This window comes from Vicugna pacos, chromosome 1 (genome assembly GCF_048564905.1).
Source record: "Vicugna pacos chromosome 1, VicPac4, whole genome shotgun sequence".
Classification (NCBI taxonomy): domain Eukaryota; kingdom Metazoa; phylum Chordata; class Mammalia; order Artiodactyla; family Camelidae; genus Vicugna; species Vicugna pacos.
In genome coordinates this window covers 17761292-17785625 of record NC_132987.1, presented here as the reverse complement: position 1 = coordinate 17785625, position 24334 = coordinate 17761292, and the positions used below count along the sequence as shown (strand labels likewise).

At 46.1% G+C, this 24334-nt stretch overlaps 1 protein-coding gene across 4 annotated transcripts in view; it reads right to left on the bottom strand.

Annotated features, from left to right (window-relative positions):
* Window positions 1–9073, bottom strand: part of MRAS (muscle RAS oncogene homolog) — a 54347-nt gene extending 45274 nt beyond the window's left edge. The window contains exon 1 of one of the 4 annotated variants that reach the window (XR_012069334.1): window positions 8153–8308. The gene's annotated coding sequence lies outside the window, so the exon portion shown is untranslated. Of the gene's footprint in view, window positions 1–7918; window positions 8059–8152; window positions 8317–8599 lie in introns of those variants that run through there. The other 3 variants (XM_031678204.2, XM_031678193.2, XM_072957327.1) reach the window with 3 other exon arrangements.
* Between the last annotated feature and the right edge of the window lie 15261 nt (window positions 9074–24334).

The window sequence follows — 24334 nt, the reverse complement described above, 5'->3', positions numbered from 1 at the left end:
TCTGATGCCCAGTTTTAACACCTACCCCGTTCTGAGCCATGGGCAGCTCCCTCTGTTATAGGCCCTTGGTGAAGCCTGGTACATACAACAGCCATGGCTCAGTGGGGCTTGGGGAATGAGGAAGCCACGCCTATTGTACCCTGCAGTGTGGCCGCCAAGCCTGGAATCCAGATGGCCAGCGGGCATGGGCTCCACCCTGCAATCTCCAGAAGCACTGGGCATGGGGAGGTTTCCATCAATGCTTGGGTAATCTTTAAAAAAAAAAAAAAGGATACACTCACAGAACTTCCACAAGGAGAAAATTTAGAGGGAAGAAAGAAATACTGGGGAGAGCATCTCCTCATTTTCACATATGTGGTATGAGGACCTGATCCAGCATGCCTGGACTAGAGAAGAAAGGGGGAGAGAGCGGCTGGGACCTCTGTGCTACTGCAGTACTGTTCCCTATGACAGCCACAGCAAACGAGGCCCACTACAGAGGGGGGACTTGCCCAAGGTCACACAAGGACAGATGGGGGCAGAACCTGGAGCAGGAGGTCTATGCCCTTTCCACGCTCCTGTGGGTCTTCCGGGGAAGAGAGGAAGGACTGAGGTTGCCCTCGACCGCTGGCGGTCCCGGACCTCTGCTGGGGACCCTGCCCGGGGCCCTCTCCTTCCTCTTTCCACACAGGCTCTCCCAGCCTCCACCCAGCTTTCCTACTCACTCACACCAGCCCTAAGTAGAAAAAAGCCCCTGTATGGTTATTTTGTTGACATGCCAAGTGACCTGCTCCTGCTCCCCCTCTGTCCCTCCAGCCGTCCCCAGTTTCAGCCCAGAAGTAAAACAAAGGCTTTGTTTCTTTATTTTGATTTCCTCCTTAAAATCTCAAACATGCAGGAAACACCCACCCAGCCCCAGATAAGTGGACTCGGGCCACTGGCCACTGCGGGTGGGTGGGGCTGGGGGGTCACCAAGTGGGGGTGGCTGGGAAGGCTCCCATGCCAGCTGACCTTATCTCCCAGAGCACCAGCAGGGCACCCAGGGCCTGGCTTCCTTGGCGGGAAGAGAATGGGTGTGCAGAGCATGTGATGAGCGCTGGGCCTTCCTGGCTCTGCCGCCTGGGGACTCTCAACCTGAGGAATGTGGGTGTGGAGGGACGGCGGAGAAGGCATATCTCATAGAAGTTATTTTTTAATATATGCCCCCAAGGCTCTGGGACAGTGGCTCCACCCTTTCCCATCATCTCCGCTTACAATAAAGCAGTCATTGAAAGAAGAACAGGATGGATGCTGTTCTGAGCTGCTGAGCCTCCTTGTGAGAGAATGGTACTCACCAGGAAAGATGGGTTTGCCTGTTTCTTCTTTGGGACCTCCATTTCCAGTGGAACGAAAATATAAAGGGGTGAATCTGTGGGTCATCTAAAAAGGGGACTTTTCAAGAAGGGGTTGAAGTTCTCAAGGATAAAAAGAAAAGAAAAGGAAAAAAAAAAAAACCACCCTGAACTGAGTTAAAGTGAATTTTGGTTTTGAAATGAATACATAATGCTTTGGGGTCCCCAGATCCCCCTCTCCAAAATGGTCCGTCCTAAGGAGTGGGTGGGTCTCCCCAACTCTACACACCTTCAGCCGTCTCCACACAGCTCCACGTGCCTACAGATATTTTTACTTTTATTCTGGGCAGTTGAGATACTAGGGACAGCCTAACATGCAGTATGTATAGCAGATTCTTTTTAAACCAAAACTTTTCTTTAAAAAGTAGACAGTCAACATGACATGTGTGTGTAATTTCTGCATAAACAAACAGGAATTGGTTTATAATATGCTTAACTGCCTTCACTGGCACAGTCTCTGATCATTTCTATTGCAAGACAAACGCCAACAAAGCAGATCCTTCTGAGGTCTTTGGGCTCCCAGCCCTTGCCGGCTTCTGCACCATCCCCATCGATTCAGGGAAAAGGACACAGACGTTATCCTTTGTTGGCAACTCGGGGACAGAAAACACTTTGACTTGTTCTCACCATTTAGTAAAGAGGACTTGGGGACTGCCTCAGGTACCCGCGTTCTATTACGAAACTAGTCCAAAGCTGTCCCCAACGGTGGCTCCCTGAAAATGGAATCTGCCCAAGTATGCATGGCTTTTCCAGGAGGTTTTTTATCTTTTCCGCACAGCTTTAAAAGCGGTGCTTTGCTAGCTGTCCTCACTCAAGCCCAAGCTACATGCAAATGGGCCGCATCAGGCTCCAGCGTGGGACTCAGTCAGGGGGTGGGAAGGAAGAGGCTGCAAACAGTTGGGTGAGAAACCGGCTCCTGCCTCCTGTCAGCATGGAGAGCCTTCCTCCTCTGCAGCTGGAGAGCTTGGCAGAGAGGAGGACCAGGGACCAGGCACCTGGGACACCTTCTGCCAGAGAAAGCCGAGGAAAGGGAGAGCTGGCAAGGCCACGTTAGGGGTTAGTGAGGTCCTGCACTGGACTCTGCCCTTCCTTCAACGTCATTCTGTACTTTAGAACACAAAATGTATTTTGCTCAAGATCGTTGAAGATGAGCTGCTTAGCAAATTGTTGTCCTCTAATTATAAAAAGAAAATCATGTTTCTTCTCTCTCTTTTCCAAATACATACATTTGCCATTTAAGGTACAGTTCAGTTTGGGCAGTTGTGGCTGCATTACACTCCACAGAAGGGCCTGAACCCACAGTGGTCAAGGCAGGTGTGTGTGCGGGTGGAGGTCCTTTTTGAAAAAGGTTAAATCCACAGACGTACACTCATCCCTTCCCGGTGTGGGCTCAGGAAGCAAAAGCATCTATCATCAACCCAAATGGAGACCCAGGTGGCATTGTCTTTGAATTCCCTGGGGATGTGGAGTTAAAGAAGCAAGGACATGGAAACTCAGGCACGAGGCTCCAGAAGCCGGCTGGAGGCTGAGGGCAGGCCCAGCCAGTCAGGCCCCATGAGGAGGGTAGTCTGAAGCTCCACCTAGCATGGGAAGGATCCTCCAAAGCCCCGCCCACCATGGGAGGGTAGTCTGAAGCCCCGCCTACCATGGGAAGGCTGGCCTGAAGCCCTGCCCAGCATGGGAAGGATCAAGTGCCAACAAAAGGGCCACATCTGCTCATTGGGGTAATGGGTACATGGTGTTTGTTATATATTATCCTTTGTATTGCTGTTCTTTACAGTTTTCAAAATTAAAAAATATAACAAATGCATGAATGATGGAGGGGTTCCTGGTTGACTATGAGACTGATGAGAGTTGGGGAAAACCATTGTCCCATCTAGGCTCCCTCTTGTCAATAGCAGCGCCTGCCCTTCCATGACTTCTGCTGCCTCCCAAAGTCTCTGAGCGTGAGCTGCCCTGTCCCCTCTCATGAGGCCTTCCCTCCAATGCATCATTGACTACCTGCGGTCAGACCCCTGGTGGGCTGTGTCTCACAAGCATCAGGCGAGAAGGGATGGCTCACTTTGGTCATCAGTTCTGGGAGCAGCACCATTTAGCAGATGGAGCATGTGCTCCAGGACCAGACAGATCTTGGTCAGACTCCTCCCAGGCTCTGCTTCCTTCAGGCCATGGCTGTAAGGAGCCTACTTAACCACCCTGAGCCCCAGTTTCCACATCTGCAAAGGGCTAACAGTAAAACCGCTGTGAGGCTTAGAGATGGCAAATGCAGTGTGTCTAGCCCAGTCCAGCCCACAAGTCTTCACTGAAGGAAGGGAGGGAAGAGAAGGGAGAGAGGGAGGGAGGTAGGGAGGATGGACATCTAGACGTCTAGACACATCACCTGAGCAGCAGTTGGGAGAAAGCAGAGCCGCTCGTGCTGGAGAGAAGCATGCTTGTCAAGGTTCATGCGGGACAGGTTGAGGGGGGAAGGAAAGAGCTTTCCAAGGATGAACCAAATAGGGTGGACTGATTTCAGGGGCAGTAGGCTCCCTGTCTCCAGAAAGGTCCAGCTAAGCCCCACCCCTCATAGGCTGCACAGGAGGGACCTCCTGTTGAAAGTTTCCAAGTCTTTATTCAAGGGGTCATTTTCCTATTTGGGCCATATTTGCCTACTACTGAACTATTACTGGCTTAATCTTTGCCTTCAAAATCACCACACTTTTTCACTTAAAATCTTTATTTAGTCTTAATCTGAGCAAAATATTCATAAGAAAAACCCAGGTTTGACACAATGCCCGTAGTTTTATAATACATATAAATAAGTATATAACAATTAAAATGTGTGCCACCTAAAACTATCTCCCTCACCACCCTGAGAAAGGCACTCTCCTGTGTCTGAATTGAGACCCAGGAGACCTTGGACCCCAGGAGATCTTGGACCCCAGGCCAAGAGGGCCAGGGGTGGGGTCTCAGAATGTTCCAGGGGCCCCTTCCGGGTCTCTGGTTCTGTTATCTGAAGGTAGCTTGAATGACGATAATGCTTTTAAATCTCACAGCCCTTTTTGGTCTCCCAAGCTTGTTCTTATCTGTGTATTTCATCTGACCCCATGACAACACTGAGGGTGGGGCAGGGAAGTCACACAGGGAGCCTGGGCCCCTGCAGCACCCGACGCACCCAAGGCCCTATTTATGGTCACAGAGGACCCGAACAGAGCACAGAACCCTCCGTCCCCTCTCCCTCCGCTATCGCCATATGCTGCACAGCCAAATCCCTTCCTGGTACACTTCAAAATCTCACTAGCAGCACAACCCAGATCCAAATCACATTTTATCCATCTAGGTGGCCAGAGGCCAGGCTCTGTAGAAAATATGTCCCTCTGAGGCCCAGAATGTCACCTCACAACCAGCGGTGACAATATACTGCCATCTGGCCATCAGCAGACCCCACTTAGTAAAGCCATCAAGAATACTAGAGGACAATGATGGGGACGTTAAAAAGCTAAATACCCCTTGCTACTTCACGACCCCTACATGGGGTGGGCTGTAGAAAGCTGCCTTGGATCATGCTAACCAGCTAACAGGCAGGAGGACTAAAGCGGTGGGTGCCAGGCCAAGAGGGCCAGGGGTGGAGTCTCAGAACAGGCGGGACCAGCCTCATTCCAAGCAGTAGGAATGCTACATAGAAGACTGGAGATGGGCACCAAGGATACATGGCAGGTACCAACGAGTGCAGTGTGGCTGTCATCTCAGCCTCAACAGCATCCTCTGCCCTCTGAAGCAGGAGGTGGCAGCACTGCCCTCTTGGTCAGAGGTCTACAAGACAGATTTCAAACTCATAGGCTGAGAACCGACACCCTTTCCACTCTCACTCTCACTCCTGTGGCTCTACCACAACAGCACACTGGCCTGGCTGCAAAGACAGAACCCCAGAGTAGGCCCTCAGTAAACGTTAGTAGAGCCAGGGATCTACCCTGGGATCCAGGGCTCATTTTCAGAGATCCACGAATCTCCCAAATTGCTTACCCAACTTTATACATCCAAGTAACTTTTCTCTGGGTCTCTCACTAGCATATTAAAGAGGCGGTAGCCCAAGGAGGTAAAAACCATTGCTCTAAACACAGCCTTCTTGGCTGCCTGTCCTAAGCAGGAGTATGTTGGAGGTGGCACTCATATTCCATCCCTGTGTACACAGACTTCACAAGAGCTGAGAGCATCTTTGGGAGATCAAAGCCCTGCTTAATCCACTGTTGCCTGGGTTTTATTATCTGCAGCCCAAAGCATCCCCACTGATCCAGTACCACAGAGCCCAGTGGCATCACCCAAGACTGTGACAGGTGGCAAGGCCTCAGAGTCCATCCATAAAGTTCCTCTCAAAGCTTGACTTCTCTGCTGAGTCTCTAGACCATGCATGGCTGCTGGATGCCCAGGGCACAGGGAACTCACCCACCTCCTTCCTTTCTCCCATGCCCAGTCAAAGGTAACTGTACCTTCAAGCCTGCCAGATGCCTGCCCCAGGCCTGGCAGGTACAGAGCCTCTGGAATGCACCACACTCTTTGAACACTTGAGAATGTGTTCCCAATTAGTTCACACAAACACGGTTTGTGCAGACTACATGATGCTCATGAGCAGGTATGTTTTCAATTGCTTGCAAGGAGGCCCCCTCCCTTGGGAGGCATTTCATTAGTAGACAATGATGACACCAGATGTGAAATAGAAAATGGATGTCACATTTCCCCCAGAAGTCACTTAATCCAGCAGGCTGGCCAACATGCAATTCAGACAGATGTTAGGACCAGGAGCTAGTTCAGTCCATCAGAGCCCTGCAGTCCTCCCTGGTTCCAGGTGGTCACTCAAGCTCAAGAACCAACCCCAGGGATAACAGACTTGTCACCTTATAAGCAGCTCAGATCAACTGAAAGTGTGAAATACCTGTGGTGAGAGGTTATAAAAGTTACACCTGTCACAAAGATGTCTTAGGTAGGTGAAAACATAAGTCGTGGCAAGGACAAACAGAGCTGGCAGCCCTGGAAAACTGTCACTTGCCTCGCAAGGGTTCAGCAGAGGGCCTTGACACCACCCCAATAAGGAAATGTTGAGGTCACCAGAAGAGGGGGCAGTTTCTATCAGAGTACCTGGCTTACTCAACCCCTACCCCCACCAAAGAGGGTGGCAGACCCTGCAGCCTTGGAAACCCCACAGCATCAAAGCCCCATGCCTCCTAACCTGGCAGAGAAGGGACAAACTACACCATAAACCACAGACAGGAAAGCTAACTGGCTACGGGGAGAGAAAGCAGGCTGAGGGTGAAAACCATGGCTTGAAACATTTTCAGCCCCAGTCAGCAGGGACATGCGATTTATAGGAAACTAGGAGACTTACAAAAATGTTAGCCAGCTCAAGTTTCTTCCCTGGGAAGAGAAGCAGAAGAAACTCCTAAGAACTGTCTGGGTGAAAGTGTTTTGTTCACTGCAAAGCCCCTGACACGTGTCAGTTAATTAGTACCAGCAGCTCCCCACCCCACACTTCAACCAACCAGTGAAAGGCAACAGAGCCAAAGCCCAACACAGGCTGCACCTGGAGCCTTCAAGCCCAGGACAGCCCCTCCCTCATGAGAGGGACCTGACCCGCCACAGGGTCTACAGCATGGACTCTCATGATCTTGGGCAACTTATGGACTCTTTCTTGCCCCTGTTCCCCATCTGCACGTGGGGGTAATAATAAATCCCTTCTGGAGGCATCTCCTCCAACGATGACACCCACGGCAAGTGCCTGATCTGTTAACCCCTGCTGGCTGCTCTTATTACAGTGGGGCTACAGGGCTTTCAAGTCAGATTTCCTTGTCAGTCCTGGTGCCAGGGAAGTCACTCTTGAGATCACCATTCGGAGCCTTGTCAGTCCGCTTCTCTGGTCAGGTCCAGGACAGAGGGTGAGTTCTAGAGGGGCAAGAACCATTCTGTTCCAAGGAAGCTGGTGAGGAGGAGGGACCCGTGGGGGAGGAGGGGCAATCCCAGAGTTCAGGGATCAGGGCCCGGATGAGGTGGCCCTTGTCCACCTCTTCGGACTCGGCTCTGGCCCTGGCCAACACAGACCTCCGTTTCAGCCACAGAGTCTAATTGCGTGTTCAGTGCCCATGCTCCTGCCAGGCATCACCTCCTCTAGGAGGCCTTCCCTGACCTTCCACGCTGCCTGCTCCAACAATGCGCTTCCCTGATCTCAGTACTGGGACCACGCTGGGCTGTCGCTTACTTTGCACCCCTACCTTCCGAGGCGCAGGAACTGGCACTGTGCCCCACACACGGTGGGCGTCCCTGCCGGGTCCGGTCAATGAATGAACCGGGCCCCAGTTGTGACCAGAGCCCCGAGCCCTTGGCGCAGTGAAGGGTTGTTTATCAAGAAAGCACCTTTTGGTCATTAAGATGAATTTGACAACTCTGATGGAGGATCCCCGCCCTCGTTAACGCCATTTTAAAAGGAGAACGAACCCCCCCACCCCACGTCCACCAGAATCCCGCCTCCCACCTCCCCTCGGGTTCTCGCCAGGGCAGACAAGGAACGCAAGGGCGGTTACCATGAAAGGGGCTCTTTGGACGGTAGGCAGGTCCTTCCGACCGGGGTCTCGCTCCTGGCCGATTTCTCGATCGCACACCGTTAACGCGGTCGGGGCCAAAGGCCGCTTACCGCCAACCCCGGAGCTCAGTCCACCCGCGGCGAGCGCGGCCGGGCCCGGGACGGCCACACCTCCCGCCCGGAACAAAGCGCCCGGCTGGGCCCCCTCCCCTCCCAGGCTGCCCCGACCGCTCACCGCGCGCTCCAGCCCGGCTCGGCTCCGGCCTCAGGCCGTCTCCTCCATGCCCGCGCTGGCCAGAAGGCAGCTCCGCGCCCGCCGGGCCCCGCGGCAGCCGGACTGACGGCTCTCCGCCCGCGGCCCGCCGGCCGCTCTGGCCGTCCCCGCCCCGGCGCCTCCTTAAAGCGACCGCGCGGCCCGCGCGCGCCCCGAGCGCCCTGCGCGCCGCGCATTCCTTATATTGCAACAGCGCCAGCTAAAAATAGAGCGCCGCCGCCGCGGGCGCAGGGGGGGGCGGGCCCGGCGCCGCGACCCTGCCACCCCCGCGGGTCCCCGGCTCCCAGGACGCACGACCCGCGAGGTCCCAGCTACCCGCGCTGAGCTCCCCGGAGCCGGCAGGGCGCGCGGGCCGAACCACGGAACCAGGCCGGCGCCACCGCCTCCCCCGCGGCCCCGCGCACTTACCCGGGTCCGACCCTTGGCGCCGCGGAGCTGGCTTTAAGGTGGACGCCGAATGGGAATTCGCCCTGGCCTCTTTAAGAGCCTCTGCGCTCCAGCCTTTAAATCTCCGCTCCGGCCCGGCCAACTTCGTAGCCTGCAGACGCCTCCCCCGTCCTAGGCGATCCCAGGCCGCCACCTTATCGCGTTCCCTTCGAATCTTGGGCTGTGTTTCTTCTTAGATCCAGCCCGCAGCGTCGCTTCTCCCAAGGCCTCTTGGTGCCGGGTTCCTGGGGCTAAAGTTCGTTCAGATGGAGGCGATGGGGACAGGCGACACGGGTGATCCATTTCACTGTTTCAGTTCCGCTAACTCCTCTCCATCGGCGTCATTTTCCCTTTATTTTAAAATTGAGCTATAATTCACATACCATAAAATTCCATCTTTTAAAGTGGACAATTCAGTAAGTTTTAGTATATAAAGTCGTGCAACCGTCTAATTCCATTCCCAGAACATTTTTGTAACACCCCCTCCTAAAAGGAAAAGAACGAATCCCTTTGCCGTCACTCCCCATTCCCTCCTCCTCTCAGCCCCTGGAAACCGCTAATCTTCTTTGTCTCTTTGGATTTGCCTACTCAGGACATTTCATGTAAGTGGAGTCATACATGTGGTCTTTTGTGACCCAGCTTCCTTCACTTCACATGATGTTTCTAAGGTTCCTCCACGTTGCAGCATGAGCAATATTTCACTCCTTTTCAGGACCTAACAGCTATTCCATTGTGTGGATACACCACATTTTGTTTATCTTTCATCAGCTGGTGGACAGGTAGGTGATTTGCACTTTGGGGATATTATGAATAAAGCTGCTATGAACATTCGTGTACAAATCTTTGTATGAACATATGTTTCCATTTCTCTTGGGTATATATACCTAGGATTAGAATTGTGGGTCATATGCTAACTATGTTTAACATTTTGAGGAAACCTCAAACTGTTTTCCAAACCAGCTGCATTATTTTATATTCTGACCAACAATGTATGAGGGTTCCACTCTCCACGTCCTCACCAACACCTATCACCTGTTGTTTTTTTTTTTTAATTATAGCCATCCTGGGGGGTGAGAAGTGGTATCTCATTGTAGTTTTGATTATCAGTGTCCTTTTTGAGGGTGTTCTTTTTGTAGGTGGCCCTTGATGATGACTTGGACCAACCTGACACCTCATTCCCTAGTTATTTTGAGAGCATCACCCACCACCCCAGGTCTCAGGAAACCTTGCTGCCTCGAGTCCTTCATGTCATGCTGGGGTTTCCAACCTGATGCCAGTTTCTATTGGCACCCCAGGTACTCATGCAGCGATTTGGTGAGAACAGTTGTGCCCCCCTGCATTCTGTTCCCACCCACTGTTCTGAAGGCTCCTTGGACCCCTGGAGTCCCCATGGCATGGGGGAGGGGTTGGGGTGCCATCAAGTGTCTCTCATCTTGGTAGAGGGTAAAAGAACTGGTTGAGAAGGGGGCTTGAGGGCCAGATGTTCATCTTGACTGGCTGGTCTTGCCCTAGGACCTGCCTCTTCCTCCCTCTTCCATTTCCCACAGCTTTTGGGGGAGACAGGCAGGAGTCTGTGGTCCTGCCTGTCTGTCAGCCCCTTGTGGGCCCCCTTGGTCAAGAGACATCCTCTCCTGAGCCTTGACTGGCTTAGGGGCCAGACCATTGCCCTCAGTCTGAGCTGAGACAACGTTTGCACAAGAGTCAAAGGTTTGTCTTTACACCACTTTCATACACAAATCTTCAGTAATCTGTCTCCCTGAGAAATGGAACTCAACCAGCTAGTAATCACACACAGGTACCTGGGATTCTCTAACAACGAAATTAGACCCTGCAGGTTGTGGCGGAGGTCTTCAGTCCCGCATTGGATGCGTGTCCCATTTGGGCTACCTCCTCTGCTCTTTGAGCCCTGAAATAAAGCAGGGCTCAGTCCCTGACGGATAGGAGTTTTAGAGATGACGGTCACTGAACAGAAAAGTGAGGCCTGGGAGAAAAGTTCACCCGTTCAGCAAACACTGCCAGAACACCTACTATGTGTGGTGCTGTGCAAAGTCCTGCCTCCCAGCAAATTCAGAGCACCGCTGGCTAGGGGTGAGTGGTATGGAACTGAGAAACACCAGGGCCTGGGGGAGCCCGGAGGAAGGGCATCTAACCCAGTGCGGGGAAGGGGCGAGTGGCCAGGGCAAGCTTTCTGTGAGAGGTGATGATTGAGCCAGGACCTGAAAGACAAGGACCAATCAGCTAGGCTGAGAAGGGAGAGAGAAACCCTGACAGGCTGAGGTCCGATTGAGCTGAAGTCTTTCCAAAAACTCCAGCAGGTCACCAGGGCTGACCAGGAGTGCTTGGGGCATGGTGGAAGGCCAGACGGGAGGCAGAACCCAGGAAGGGCTCAGACCCAAGTTTCAGGCCCCGAGGTCTAAGGCAGGCGGGGGACCTGGATACAGCTCGTTGAATAGGCCAAGGATGAGGGCTGCTCGGCTGCCTGAGAGTAGAGCTTCCCTGCCCAGTGACAAGAACAAAGGAGCCTGGTCCACCACAATACCCCCTGTGCCTGCCTCTCTGCCCAAGCCTGGCTGAGCACCATGCCTCAGAGCAGACCCCAGCTGGCATCGGGGGATTCAGTGAGCAACCTCAGGAGGCCCTGTGGACTTCAGGCCCTGGAGCTAGCCAGGTCATGGTGGTACAAACTTCCTCCAGAACTCCCTGCCCCCAGTGTGGTCCCTGGGGTTAAGGGAGCTCTGAGCTCCAGAACACTCACCTTGTGCCAGATACAGGGCACAGTGATGGGTCTACACGCCTCCCCATGCCCCAGGCAGACGATGTCACTTGCTGTCTTAGACAGAAGGAGACCACAAGCCCAACTGCCCCCCTCCCCCGCCAGCGGACTGAGAATCAGGGTCCACTCTTTCCCCGTGTCAGGTGGCCTCGGCAGGCAGATCAGTTGTGTGTGTGTTTGGTGCTAGAAAGCAGGGAGAAGGGGAAGAAAACACTAGCACCTGTCCCCGTCCTAGTCTCTTCAGGCCTGGGGCTGGAATTCATCTTTTGCTGACTTTGGAGCAACCATGGGTTCGCAGAAGAGCCTCGCCCCACTACACGCCTGTGTATCCCCTCAGCTGATCTTTCTTTTGTGCCAAGTACAAGGCCTTTCTTCCCCTGGGCTGCCCGTGATCTAGTGTCAAGAGCTACAGTCTTCTCTCAGGGTTGTGGTTTTTTACCAACCCAGGTTCAACTGTTTCTCGTCATTAGCTCTCCCGGATCCCTGCTCTGTCCCCGCCACACCTGCCCCTGCCCCATTAGAAGCTAAGCCTCACAAGATTCTCTTATCTGATGCTTGTGGTTACTGATGCTTGTGCTTCATCCTTTACATGGGCTCCCTCTTGCTCTCTGTGGCCAAAGAGCAGCTTTCAATCAATCCCCTTCCCTCTCATGGCCAAGCCTCTCCCCAAAGCGGTCCATGTTTAGCTAACATTTGTTTGTGATCATTTGTTTTTCTCACTTTAGTTCTTCCTCTGTTTAAACTAAAGTCCAGGGGACAGGGTATAGCTCGGTGGTAGAACTCATGCTTAGCATGTGTGAGGTCCTGAGTTCAATCCCTAGTATCTCCATTAATAAATAAAGTCCAGTGACTTTTAAACACTTTGGCCTGCAACCCACAGGAACAAATAGATTTGACATTGCAAACCTGTACACACACACACACACAAGTGAAACAAAAATTTCATGAAACAATACTTGTTACTGTGTGCAGTGTACTCTGATCTATTCTATTCTAGTCTGTTCTGTTTCATTAGAAAGTGCTAGCAAAACCTACTAAATTGATTTCATGCCCTACCCATGGGTTGTGACCTACAATGTGAAAAACATTGAACCATATTTTCATACCTAGAGCCTCAGTGTAGTGACATGACAGAAATTTAGAAAGGTCTTTAGAAAGAAAGGTCTACTTTATAATTTTGAAAACACATTCTAGGGATAATAATTTGAAAAGAAAAGAGTTCTAATTTTCAAAAGCCTAAGCGATTTCCTCTTGGAGGTAGGACGTGGTAAGCTGTGGCAGGCCAATTCTCCGGCGACAAAATGAGATGAGGCTCACCAGCTGTTCCTTTTCCCCTTCCCTAGGACATTTGCTAATTCGGGGCACTGGCTAATGATCAATTTTTGCCCAGAAGGAAGACTTCTAATGGAGTCAAGAGAAACCAGCAAAGCTTTTAGTGGCCACATAGTTTTAGGATGACAAATTGGAAATCAGGGGCCTTAAAAAGACAACCAATTTTCTCCACATGACATGTGCTAAGTTCTGGGCCTGAGAATGCATATAAAAGCAGAGTGAAATCTTCCAATGTCCCATAGTGCTTAGAAAATAAAGTCTTCACAAGAAGAAAGGGTCAGCCTCAAAAACAAGGTCAGCTCCTGCCTCATGAGATTTGCCAGATTTTGAAGCTCTGTAAGGACAAAGTCCAGATAGCTGGGCTGGGAACTTCTGAAGGGCAGAGCTGACTCTCCACAGCCTCCCCTGGCTTAGGATACAGAGACCTGCAAGGCTCTCAGTCAAATTCCACATATGAGGAATAGGGGTAAACCAGAGATCAGTTGAGTCCTGCAAAAATTGAAAACCAGGCCCAACTCAGCTCAACCCATCTTTGGATTGAGATGATCATTCTTCACCACCACCCCGACCCCGACTCTTAAGGGAGGAAAGAGGAAACACTCTATGTGGCAAATGACATCATCTGGAGTCTCTCTACCTCTTATACACAACATCTGCAGATAGTAAAAAGTAACTAGTCCTGTGAAGAGGCATGAACATATAATTGAAAAGCAAGAGGAAAAAATAGCAGACACACAGATCATTGAGATACTGGAGTCAGTAGAGAGAACTTGAAAATAACTGACTGTGGAGGAACCAGAACTCCTGTACACTGTTGGTGGGAGTGTCAGATGTATATCCACGTGTCAGCCAGAGTGCACTCAGGATATGGAAACTACACAGTTCTTTGGAGAAGGGAATTTGAATATAAAGAACTGTTAATTATAAGAGGGGACTAACTACTAAGGAGAAAAGAGAGCTGTAGAGAATAGAGTTACAGCAGAAATCTGGAGCAGCCACTAGGGCTCAGGCAGCACTTGAAGAAGGCACAAATCTGCATGAGTCCCTTACCTTCTACCACCGGGCTGACATCTGTACCTTGTTGGAGACCATGTAGCTATGCCCCACTGGATGATGATAAAGTTTGTGGAAGGTCCATGCATATGGAATTCACTGGAAAACATTTCTTTTGGTGCTGAGAGAAGCCCTCCATGGAAGGGTGCCACATGATGGAAACTGCTGGAAAATTTCCCAAAGGAGCAATGCATTGGAAACTCAGCCTCTGGGATTTTGGAGGAAGCTTCCTGTGGAAATGGGCTTTGTGTTTCTGGCTGCCACATGCTGCAGGAACCTGCCAAGTAAGACATCAGACCCAGGAAGAGAAGCCTCTTTCTCCTACAGTGGCTGCCAGTGCTCCCTACTGACAAGCCTTAATACCGTGCCAGATGGCAAAGGAGAAATATTTGCAGGGCCCAGCTCCATCAGCACAGAGCAGGTAATTAAGTATGGATTTGGATCTGAGAGGTAATAAATTGATAACTGGAACAAATGGCTTTGAAAAACTGTTTAGTATAATCTGCTAACACTAGACATACAGCTACCTTCAGACTCAACATTTCTACTTCTAGGTATTTATCTAAGAGAGATTAGTAAGTCTGTTCACCAAAGACATGTGTAAGAATGTTTACAACTGTCTTAGTCATAATAGCTCCCAGACCGGAGACAATCCAATGCTTATTCACTGGAGGATGAATAAATAAATGGTAGTTTATACATGCAAACATGCAATGGAATACTCTACTGCAATAACTAAGAATGAAGGATGATACACCGATACATAAACAACAAGAATGAATCGCAGAGACATTATATTAAGTGAAAGAAGCCAGATGCAACAACATATATAAAGACCAGTAAAAAATAAAACTAATTGATGGTGATTGAAGTCAGAACAGTCGTTACCTCTAGGGGGAGAGGCATGATAACTGCATGTGTGGGAAAGAAGTGCTGGAGATGTATCTTCACCTGGCTGGTTGTTACAGGGATATATACAAACGTGAAAGTTCACCAAGCTGTGCATTAATGATTAGCACACTTCACACATTTCACTATATGTGTGTTATACACTTATCCTTCAGTATCCACAGGGGACTGGTTCCAGGACCTGGTGCAGATACCAAAATCCAGGGATGCTCAAGCTCTGTGGTCTGTCCTCCAGTATCTGCAGGTTCCACATCCGTGGATTCAACCAACTGCAGAGATTGTATTAAGTTTCCAATTTGCAGTTGGTTGAATCTGCAGATGCGGAAACTGTGGGTACCAAGGGTTGACTGCATATTTATGGAAAAAAATCCATGTGTAAGTGGGCCAGAGCAGTTCAAATTCATGCCACTGAAGGGTGAACTGTACTTTAAAACTTCATGATACCCACACTTAGATGAATATATTGAATAAAATGGAGGAAAAGATAGAAAAGTAGATGAAAGGAGAAAAATGTCACCAGATAAGTGGAATCTACCCAAAAACCCCAAAATGATAAAAGTAAAATGAACATTCTGGAACTTAAAAGGTATAATAACTGAAATCAAGAACTCCTTGGATAACAGCAGATAGAAAACTGAGCACAAAATTAACGAACTTGAAGTCGAGTCAAAAGAATACATTGAAACTAAAGCACAGAGGGAAAAAAGATAGAGAGAAAAAGAGATGATAGCAAATGATAAGGTGACATATTCAAATGCCCAACATTCTTTCACTGGAGTCTCAGAAGGAGAGAGAGAAAACGGAACAGTAGCAGTACTGGTTTCCCCCACTATCTGAAAGTAGAGCATTTCTATGAAATTTTTCATAAGGTGAAATAACAGTTACCTTAGGAAACATCTTGTTAATGGCTGAACAAAATAAACTGAGATACAGCACAGATGCTCATGGACACAGTTCAAAGCTATGGTGCCTTGGTGCTGAGATGCTGAGTGTAGTTCCCAGGGAAGGAGCTTGGCGATGCCACTTTTGCTGCTTCTGTAACAGCTTGCTGCAAAACAAATGCTGAACATTATTTTCGATTTTCACCTTTTTCCATAAAAGTGAAAATCCTCTTTGGATTTCTTTCCATTAGTGAAAATAGGTACTGATGTAGGTCTTTTGTAAAAGTAAAATGGCATAAAGTGAACTTTCAAAAAGTGAGGAATACCTATCCAGAGAGACAATGGCAGAGAGTTTTCCAAAACTGGTAGAAGACATAAATCTACAGATTCAAGTTGCTTGGTGAATTCCAAAAATGCGTAAGCACAAAGAAAACTACATGCAGGCTCATCATAGTTAAATGGCTGAGAACAGGATAAAAAAATAAAATTTTAAGCATCAGAATCTTTCTTCGTTGAAAAAAATCCTTTGATGAACATTTCCTGGCAGCTGATAAGAAGCTGAGCCTAGGTGAGAGACATTCCCTGCCACATGAACATGTGACCAGCCTTTTAACAGAAGATACCCTCAATGTCATTCTGCAGCTCAGAGTGTGGGGCCAGCAGGTGCACCTAAGCATCACTTCTGAATGATCCCCAGCCCCAGCTTGCAAACCAGTGGGAAAATGATCATCACTTGTTGCCACATGTTTTCATGCCTTAGTATTTGAAATATAATACCAAGTCAGAGAAAGGAAAAATTTGAAACTGAAATGTAAGATAGGCTCATTTTAATTTAGCCCAATTTTCTGAAATCCAGTAGCATCACCCCTGTTGACAAATATGACAGAAAAATTCTGAATCTCTGATAGTTCAGATTTTAAAACATTATTTTTACATTAGAACAAATATGGATGCAGTAGTATTCCAAAATACACACAAATGGTTGAGATAAATATTACCAAAGTGCAGAGAACTCAAAAGACCTTAGGTGTCTGGGGCAGTCATTCAGGAAGATTCAGGGGACACACTGGAGGAGCAAAACCTTAGGTAACAAGATCTCTGAGGCTTGACTGAGATTCAGATCTGCCTCAAAAGTTTCTTTTGTTGGCCCAAATAGATATGCAAGGAGTTGTGTTCTACTGAGAAGTTAGACAGAAAATAGGTCCTGCTCGCCAATCTCCCAGAAGAGCCTAAGCAATCAAGGGGCAAAGCTCATTACCTCTCAGGAGGTGCCAGGAAACGTGGAGGTCTGAGATTTTATCCCACTTGCAAGCTGACAAGTTCTTCGCCGATAGTTTGGTGGACACTGGCAGAGGACATGAAATTCCTGGGTCAGAGGTGAGGGATAGGTTATTTTCACAGCAATAGTAGAAACCAGGGTATTAGCATTTCTGCAAAGGCTCCCTGAACCTCAGTTCCCACAGGACAATGCAAAGACAGCCAGGTGAACCTCCATACGCGTGGGCTGTGTTACAGGAGAAGAATTCAGAGCTTTGAGAAACCGAAGCTTTTACACTGGAGAGAAGCATGCTTCCTAGGAAGGGAGACATGCTCTCTATCTTCCAAGGCTGTAAGCCCTATTTTAGAAGGAGAGATGATCTCTATCCTTCAAGGCGGTTTGGTGTATCAATATTCCTGAAAAGATAGTTGAGAATAAAGGCAATCAGTGCTTTGACTTGCAAAATGTTCCGAAACATGAGACACCCAGGGAGAAATGCTGTTGACAGGACGGACCTGTGATCAGACTGCTCCACGTTGTGCACAATGTCTCCTTGCCTCCTCCTTTACCCTCTCAGTAAGCCTGAGTGGTGGGCTGCACAGGGCTCCTTATAGTCCTGCTTCTGACGGGAACCTGAGGCTCCAGGATGAAATAGTCACTAGGAAGTGGTTGGGACAGCCTGCCTCACAGGGACTCACAATACAGATCAGCAATTTGATGGGAACCCCCAGTGACTTCTACGACCTGAAGAAAATGCAAAACAGCCCAATGCAGGTTATTTGGCTCAGAGAGACAGGCTGCTTCCATTTTGTGCCTGTGTTTTCCAAGTCAGCCTCACAAGCAACAAAAAACTACTAGAACTAATAGGTGAGTTAAGCAAGGTCTCAGAATACAAAGTCAATATACAAAAATCAGTGTATTCTTGATTGGAAAGGAAGTAAAAACACAGAAGCAATTTCATTAATAATAGCATTAATAAACATGAAATTACAATGACTTTCAACAACTCTCAAACATTGCTGAAATTTCAAGAGTAAGCAACAAACAGCTATGTAACATTCACGAATTGTGAGACTCAGTATTACTAAGATGTCAGTTCTTCTCACATTAATCTTTAGATTCAGTGCAATTCTAATCAAATTTCCCACAAGCCTTTTTGCAAAATACTAACAGGCATTCTAAAAATCAAAAGACGTGGAATAGCCAAAATAATTTTGAAGAGAAAGAAAAGAGATGGAGGACACAGATGATCTGATTTGAAGACTCAGATTGTCTTAGCTCAGGTCACTATAATAAAAGACCATAAACTAGGTGGCTTATCAACAATAGAAATTTATTTTGCATGGTTCTAGAGGCTGGAAGTCAGAGATGATGATGCCAACGTGGAGAGGGTCTGTGAAGGCCTCTTCCAGGTTGTAGGTGGCTGACTTGTGTCCTCACGTGGCAGAAAGAGGACTAGCTAGCTCTCTGGCCTCTTTTTAAAAAAAAAAGTTTAGTTTTTTTTTTACATTTTGATCCCCTTCACCCATTTCTCCCACCCCCTCACCCCCGACCTCTGACAACCACCAATCTGTTCTCTGTGTCTATAAGCTTGGGTTTTTTTTGTTGTTGTTGTTGCTGTTTATTTGTTTAGATTCCACATGTAAGAGAGATCATACAGTATTTGTCTTTCTCTGTCTGACTTACTTCACTCAGCATAATGTGCTTGAGGTCGATCCATGTTGTCACAAATGGCAAAATTTCACTCTTTTTAATGGCTGAATAATATTCCATTGTGTGTGTGTGATTATATATATATATATATATATATATATATATATCACTTTCTTTTTTTTATTGAGTTATAGTCCGTTTACAATGTTGTCAATTTCCAGAGTACAGCACAATTTTTCAGTTATACATGAACATACATATATTCATTGTCACATTCTTTTTCACTGTGAGCTACCACAAGATCTTGTATATATTTCCCTGTGCTAATCTTGTTTATCTATTCTACATATGCCTGTCAGTATCTACAAGTTTCGAACTCCCAGTCTGTTCCTTCCCACTCCTCTTCCCCCTGGCAACCACAAGTCTGTATTCTATATCTATGAGTCTGTTTCTGCTTTCTATTTATTTTCTTGTTTTTAGATTCCACATATGAGCGATCTCATATGGTATTTTTCTTTCTCTTTCTGCCTTACTTCACTTAGAATGACATTCTCCAGGGACATCCATGTTGCTGCAAATGGCGTTATGTTGTCTTTTTTATGGTTGAATAGTATTCCGTTGTATAAATATACCACCTCTTCTTTATCCAATCATCTGTGGATGGACATTTAGGCTGTTTCCATGTCTTTCCATAGTGCTTTTATGAACATTGGGGTGCAGGTGTCTTTTTGAAGTAGGGTTCCTTCTGGATATATGCCCAGGAGCGGGATTACTGGGTCATATGGTAAGTCTATTCCTAGTCTTTTGAGGAATCTCCATACTGTTTTCCACAGTGGCTGCATCAAACTGCATTCCCACCAGCAGTGTAGGAGGGTTCCCTTTTCGCCACAGCCTCTCCAGCATTTGTCATTTGTGGATTTTTGAATGATGGCCATTCTGACTGGTGTGAGGTGATACCTCATTGTAGTTTTGATTTGCATTTCTCTGATAATTAGTGATACTGAGCATTTTTTCATGCACCTATTGATCATTTGTATGTCTTCCTTGGAGAATTGCTTGTTTAGATCTTCTGCCCATTTTTGGATTGAGTTGTTTGTTTTTCTCTTATTAAGTCATACGAGCTGATTATATATTCTGGAGGTCAAGCCTTTGTCAGTTTTATCATTTGCAAAAACTTTTCTCCCATTCTGTAGGTTGTCATTTTGTTTTGCTTATGGTTTCTTTTGCTGTGCAGAAGCTTGCTAGTTTAATTAAGTCCCATTTGTTTATTCTTGCTTTTATTTCTATTGCTTGGGTAGACTGTCCTAGGAGAACATTTTTGAGATGTATGTGAGATAATGTTTTGCCTACATTTTTTATTTTTATTTTTTATTGAAGTATAGTTGATTTACAATGTTTCAGGTATATAGCAAAATGATTCAGTTATACATATATATATTCTTTTTCAGATTTTTTCCCATTATAGGTTATTACAAGATATTAAATATAGTTCCCTGTGCTATACAGTAGGTCCTTGTTGTTTATCTATTTTATATATAGTAGTGTGTAACTCCTAATCCCAAAATCCAAATTTATCCCTTCCCCTGTTTCCCCTTTGGTATCCATAAATTTGTTTTTTATGTCTGTGAATTTATTTCTGTACTGTAAATAAGATCATTTGAATAATTTTTTATATTCCTCATATAAGTGATATCATATCATATTTGTCTTTCTCTATCAGACTTAGTTCACTTAGTATGATAATCTCTAGGTCCATCCATGTTGCTGCAAATAGCATTATTTCATTCTTTTTTATGGCTGAATAATGTTCCATTATATATATACATACCACATTTTCTTTATCCAGTCATCCATTGGACTTACGTTGTTTCCACATGTTGGCTATTGTAAATAATACTGCAATAAACATGAGGGTGCATGTATCTTTTCAAGTGTTTTTGTTTTCTTTGGATAAATACCCAGCTGCAGAATTGCTGGCTTATATGGCAGTTGTTTTTTTGAGGAACCTCCATATTGTTTTGCATAGCAGCTGCCCCAATTTACATTCCCACCAACAGTGCTGAGGGTTCCCGTTTCTTCACATCCTCACCAACATTTGTCTTTTTGATAACAGTCATTCTAACAGGTATGAGGTGATAACTCACTGTGGTTTTGATTTGTAATTCCCTGATGATTAATGATGTTAAGCATCTTTTCCTGTACCTGTTGGCTGCCTGTATGTCTTCTTTGAAAAAAAAATGCCTATTCAGATCTTCTGCTCATGTAAAAATCAGGGTTTTTTTTGCTATTGTGTTGTATGAATTCTTTGTATAGTTTAGATATTTGCCCCTTATCTGAGACACGTGACTTGTAAGTATTTTCTCCCATACAGTGGGTTTCCTTTTCATTTTGTTGATGGTTTCTTTTGCTGTGCAGGAGCTTTTTAGTATGACCTAGTCTCACGTATTTATTTTTACTTTTGTTGTCTTTGTTCTGGTGTTAGATGAAAAACTCATTACCAAGACTTATGTCAAGGAGCTTACCACTTACGTGTTCTTCTAGGAGTTTTATGATTTCAGGTCTTACATTAAAATCTTTAATCTATTTTGAGTTAATTTTTGTGTATGGTGTAAGATGCTAGTCCAGTTTTAAACTTCTGCTTGTGGTTGTCCAGTTATCCCAACATCTTTTATTGAAGAGACTATCCTTTCCCTGTTGTATTTTCTTGGCTCCTTTGTTGTAACTTAACTGACAATAAGCATGGGTTCATTTCTGCACTCTTTATTCTATTCCACTGATCTATATGTCTGTTTTTAGCCCAATACCATGCTGTTTTAATTACTATTGTTTTGTAATATAGTTTGAAATCAGGGAGCTTGATGCCTCCAACTCTGTTCTTCTTTCTCAAGATAACTTTGGCTATTCATGGTCTTGTAGCTCCATACAAATTTTAGGATTGCACATGACAGAAAGAGAGCTAGCCAGCTTTCTGGCCTCTTCTTGTAAAGGCACTAATCCCATTTATGAAGGATTCACCCTCATGATCTAACTAACTCCTAAAGGCCTCACCTTCAAATACCATCCCATTAGGATTAGGGTTTCAACATATGAATTTTTCGGTTTGTTTTTTTTGGGGGGGGGGGTAATTAGATTTCTTTGTTTAATTAATTATTTTAAAAATGGAAGTACTGGGGATTGAACTCAGGACTTTGTGCATGCAAAGCACGTGCTCTACCGCTGAGCTATACCCTCCCCCCTTCAACATATGAATTCTGAGGGGACACAAGCATTCAGCCCATAACACTATACAACAATAATAATCAAGTCAGAGAAGTGCTCGCATAAGGATAGACAAACAGACCAGTGGAACAGACTAGAGAGTGCTAACAGAAACTCACACATACGACCAGCTGATATTTGACAAAGGTGCCAAAGCAAGCCAATGGAGTAAAGGAAAATCTTTTCAACAATTGGTGCTTGTACCACCAGAAGTCCATATGGAGAAAGAGAAAAAAAAAGCACCTTGGCTTCTACCTCACATCCCACACAAAAGCTGATTTGAAACATTGGTACAATCGTACCATGGAATATGCAGCAATTAAAAAGAACAAAATACTGATACATGCAACAACTTAGACGGATCTCCAGGGAATTATGCTGAGTAACAAAAAGCTAATCCCCAAAGGTTACATACTGTGTGATACGATTTATAGATCATTTTTTTTAATGACAAAATTTTAGGAGGGTGGAATAGTGGTTGCCAGAGGTTGGGGACTTGGGGGAGAGATTTGCAGAAGGGACGTAGGTTTGGCTATAAAGGACAACACGAAGGATCCTGTGTTCAGAGTCTTGACTGTGGTGGTGGATACAGGAACCAAGATAGGGTGAAATTTGTAAAACTTAAAACACACACACACACACACACACACACACACACACACACACAGGTGAGTACAACTAAAACCAGAGAAACCTGACTAAGACAGGTGGATTGTATCAATATCACTATTCTGGCTGTGATATTAGACTATGGTTTTGCAAAATGTTGCCATTGAGGGAAATGGCCAAGTGTACAAAGGATTTCTCTGTGTTATTCTTACAGCTGTATATATTTCCAGTTATCTCAATTAAAATGTCACTGAAAAAGTGAATTTGAGATGGATCATAGGCTTAAATGTAAATTTTAAATAAGTTCTTTTATTGTAAGTTTAAAATAATTTCTAATATTATAATTTTTAATAATTCCTGCAAGAAAATAAAGGGAATGTTTCCATGACCTGGAGGTAGGTAAAAACTCCTTAGGAAAAGATCTCTCAGGGAAAAAAAAAACCATAAAGAGAATTTAAAAACTTGAGATAAATTAAGTCTCATCAAAAATTTAAAAATCTCTGGTCTTGAAATCCACCGTGTAACATCAAGCTGGCCACGAGAGGGCAGAGAGTGGAGGACTCCACATCTGACACTTCACCACTTAGGCTCCAAAGTAACACCATGGACACTCTGACTGAGAAAAACTAATCAAATGGCTCCCTCTGGCGGCCAGGGGTGGAGTGGACATCGTGATCCTTGACTGGGAAGCTGCCTCCCGGCAACCATCCTACACTATGAACATGATACTTTAACACCACCACCAATAACAGCTTTGCTGTCAAGAAACTTTAAAAGACATGACCTCTCTTCCCAGCATCCCTGAATGGAAGATACTATATTTCTCGTTTTAAAGACGAGGAAACCAAGGAAGAGGAAGTTGAAGGCTCACACAGGTAGTAGGTGGTTGGTCCAGGACCCAGCCCAAGCCTGTCAGACTCGAAAGCTCCCAGTTCTACTGCTCCCGGCTGCTTTCCTCAGGGCAAGGTACAGTGGGGACGTGCTGTTACTTCTGGAAAAAGACAATCTAATACCTGGAAGCAGAGAGATTTGTCAGCCTAGACAAAGATATATGTAAACACACTCATCTAACATGAAAGACTAGAAGTTGTCTGGGGAAACAATTTGCTTTGGTTTCTAATTTGCTCTTAAAGCGAGTTGGTTCATTCTTGTTTTACAAAGTCTGAAGTGTTTTAATAGAGAAAATGTTCCTGATGTTCAGTTTGGATCCCAGGAGGGTTTCTCTCAAGTAAACCACCACCTTGTGGCAATGAACATGACTTGCAGGAGAAAGGGTGTTTTGTTTTGGTTTTTTCTTCCAGTCCTTCAGACTCTAAAACACAGCAGTAACCCTTAAAGTTAGAACTTTTTGTGTTAAACAAAGCAAAACAAAGAAACCAGAAAAGTACCTCCCTTAGGGCAGGCTTAATGAAAACAGATATCTTTGAAAAAGATACCTGGCTTTTGAACAAAGCAATTAAATCACTGATCCATGTCATAAAATAAGTAAAAGATGGAAATTTCGTTAAATCAAGATATAAAAAGTTGGGGCAATTCATTTGAGGGAAAATTGAGAAGGTTCCATATTGTTCAAACCATACGCTTTTGAAAGTAAAGAGTATCTATTAATAATTACAGGGTACAATAGGTGGAAGGTTAGGGTGTCAAGAAAGTCATGTGTCCCCTCAATTTGTTTCTGTGTTTAGCCTGACAAAGTTGTGACTGCATTTTATAGTAGAGACCACATGGTCAGAACTCTAACCCTTTCAGAGTGAATAAAAAGTCTTTCTGTTACAGTGTGCTGGCAGGAGTTTAGTATCTGATTTGGATTCGATTTGGAGGGACTAAATCCTAAGGGAGATTAGGGAGATTTCAAATGATTCAAGAGCTTGAGTAACCACCTCCCTAAGGCAAAAAAAAAAAAAAATCCCTTGCATCTAGTAGACCCAGTTTGCAATGCTGTGTCTTACAGGTACCATCGTATGGATGTAACACAGTTTGATTGTTCATTC